Raw genomic sequence first — 3415 nt, 5'->3', positions numbered from 1 at the left:
CCTGAGACAAAATAAGAGGGACCGATTCAGCAGGCAAGAAAATTTCGGTGGTAATGGGGATTCAAAGTTATCACAAACTCCTGTATGTATTACTTTCCAAATATCTCAGATTCATCTATCTCTCACCAAATCCATTGCTATTAACTCAATCCAACTGCTATCAGCACTCTCTTAAGCTGCTGCGTTAGTCACCTGACTGAACTGCTCTCTCTATCTTCACACTTTTGTTTACTCACATTATAAAGAGAATTCGTTTTTTTAAACTAAATTTTATTTGGTCAAATTGTGCATCTGATTAAAACGATTCAATGGTGCTCCACTGAATTTAAGCTATATTCTAAAATCTCTAACATAGACTACGCAGTCCCAGTACTGTCTGGCTCTACTCACTCAATCTGCCTAATTTGTTCTGATTAAATATACTCATGGTCTGATATAGAGATAAAATTTACACTTATGATATGACTTCCAGTGAACAATTAAGTTTTCTGTCTCTCAATTTCATTGTATGTAAAATGAGTCAGTTTTATTAAGCAGTATTCAACATGTTTCAGGACCCAAATTCTATGGTATTCCCATTACCATTATAAACCAAATAAAACAAAACAAACCCATTGCCATTGAATTGACTCTGACTCAGGCAACCCTAGTTATTTTAAAATTAGTGTGAACTGTAGATAATTCTTGAGCATCTACTGTCTACAGACTAGTCTGTTAGCTTAGTCCTTCTTGTTTTGTTTTTATCTCAAATGCATAAATGAAACAAATCAGAAGAGTTTTTTTTGAGTTAATTGGAACAATTACATTCATGATAATCTCTCCCCCATACCTTTCCAGAAAGACATCTGAGCATTGTAATTGGTCACTTGGCGCTGGAATAGCAGTTGAAGATTCTCTTTGCTTTCAGCAGGATATCCCAAAAGAATGCCCAAGTTTATATTTTCTCTCAGTATTGTTACTATGAGGAAGTAGATGCTTGTAGAAGGAGTAGAAGGCACTTCGTATTCCAAGGTAACGTGGGAAATTTGGATTTCAGGTGAAATTGTAATGAAATGACTGTTTGTATTCCTGACAATATGCATTGTGTTTCATTAATCTGGGAGAGAAGGACAATATGTCACAATATGGACAAAAACCAAACCCAGTGCTGTCGAGTCGATTCCGACTCATAGAGACCCTATAGGACAGAGTAGAACTACCCCGTTGAGTTTCCAAGGAGCGCCTGGTGATTCAAACTGCTGACCCTCTGGTTCGCAGCCATAGCACTTAACCACTAGGCAACCTGGGTTTCCAGTACAGACAAAGGATAAAAAGAATTCTTAATGTAATGAAACCATATTATAATTATACTTCATGAAACAAAATAAGGCTTTCTTTCCTATAATAATTGAAGAAAGCTAAGGTGTCCCCAAATGTCCTCTCTTCAGGACTTATTTTCTCTTTTAGGGAAGCAAGGAATTAGAGGTGTAGGTGATGTCTACTTGGGAGATGCTTTCATTCTCACAAAGCCTCTGCAGCGGTGCACACTGTGGTCTCCACTGTTACCATTCAGGGACAGCATTTGTCTTCAGAGTAGGTCAATGCATAGAAAATTTAAAATGGGTCAGTATTTTTGGAACTTCAAAATGCCTCACTTTCTATTGTAGGCAGTTCCTGGCATAGAAGCTCCCTGAGAGAGGGAGTGCAATTACATACCCCTTTGGGATAACGGTGTACATTCATCATTAATATATGATTAAAGAAGTATCTGATTAAGGTACCAAACTAAATACCCAGGTGCATTAATCTTTGAGATGAACTGAAAAATCAATAAGAGGAGCCAAAAGAAAAAGTTCTTCAAATCACTCTGTCCTCAAAAGAAAGAAAAGATAGATTAAAAATATAAGGTGATACACACCATGTTAGATGCATGATAACTGAGCTCTTAACACCACAGCATGGAATGGGTTTCCCAGTAATGCCGAAAGGAGTAACACCCAGGTCACCAGGAATGCATCTCACAGACAACAATGTATGTGCATCACTTGGATTTTTTTATTATCTAAAGTGACAAATTATGAGACAACGGAGGTTATAATATTTTAATTCATGACCTATTCATTAATTCTCTCACAGAAAGGAATGATTGAAGCCCAAAATCAATGGAAGAGAAAAATTTCACCAAAGTGAAGGAGCTCATAATTTTAGGGTTCACAGTCAACTCGAGGTTACAGGAAAAAAAAAAAAAAAAACTTTTTTTTTTTTTTTTTTAACAGAGAGGGCTCTTTTTCATCTTCCTGGTCATTTATGTCATCAGTCTCTTAGGAAACATCACCCTGATTTCTCTGATCTGTGCTGATTCACGGATCCACACACCCATGTATTTCTTCACTGGGAACCTGTCATTCCTGGATCTCTGGATCTATACCCAGAAGATCCCAGTGACCTGCATCTCTGAGGACAAAAGCATCTCCTTTGCTGGCTTGTCTGGCTCAGTTCCTCTTCTCTGCTGGGCTGGGATACAGTGAGTGTTACTTGTCTACCATGGCTTATGACCGCTATGTGACCATTTCCGATCCCCTGCTTTATTCCCAAGCTATGTCCCCAGGGTTATGTACCAGTCTTGTTGCAGCTTCATACCTTGGTGGCTTTATTAGCTCAATCATCATCACCAGTGAAACATTTACTGTGGACTTCTGTGGCAACAATATCATTGACGATTTCTTCTGTGATCTTCTCCCACTTGTGAAGTTGGCATGTGATGTGGTCAGTTCCCAGGCTGTGCTATATTTCATACTTGCCACCAACGTCATTACTCCCACTGTAGTCATCCTTGCCTCCTACCTCTTCATCATTGCCTCTGTCTTGAAGATTCGTTCCACCCAAGGCTGCCTCAAGGCCTTCTCCATTCGTGGCTCTCACCTGACAGCAGTCACCTTGTACTATGGTTCCATTCTCTTCATTTACTGCAGGCCAAGCACTAGCTATGCCCTTGAATGGGATAAATTAGTGTCAGTGCTCTGTACTGTGGTGTTTCCAGTGTTGAACCCCTTGATCTATAGCTTAAGGAATAAAGATGTCAAAGATGCCCTGAAGAAAATGTTAGACAGAGCAAAGTTTTCTTAAGTGGAAATATTTCATAAGCAATGGCTAATTCTTAACAGATTATCTCCATTTCATTGTTATGAGCCTGTACTCTTAGAAATCAAAATTTTGCAAAAAGAAGCAAACAAACAAAAAATAATCGAGTAACGTAGCAACATCACTTTGCTTTTTGACTTTTTTAAGACGTGTACTAATGTATTTCAATGTATTTTTAAGATAAATGAGGCTGGGGCTTTTGGAAAAACTGCTTTCTGCTAGCTTGGGACAGAATCCATTAAACTGCTGGAATTCTTAGATGGTTAAAAGAAAAGCTGATTTTTAATTCCACTTG

The 3415-nt window shown here is 38.3% G+C and overlaps 1 pseudogene; it reads left to right on the top strand.

The window, feature by feature from the left end:
* The first annotated feature begins 1689 nt into the window (after window positions 1-1689).
* LOC135231836 (olfactory receptor 9G19-like) lies at window positions 1690-3123 on the top strand (annotated as a pseudogene).
* The last annotated feature ends 292 nt before the right edge of the window (window positions 3124-3415 follow it).

The sequence above is a fragment of the Loxodonta africana genome, chromosome 7, assembly GCF_030014295.1.
Source record: "Loxodonta africana isolate mLoxAfr1 chromosome 7, mLoxAfr1.hap2, whole genome shotgun sequence".
Classification (NCBI taxonomy): domain Eukaryota; kingdom Metazoa; phylum Chordata; class Mammalia; order Proboscidea; family Elephantidae; genus Loxodonta; species Loxodonta africana.
This window is presented reverse-complemented; position numbering and strand designations above follow the sequence as displayed.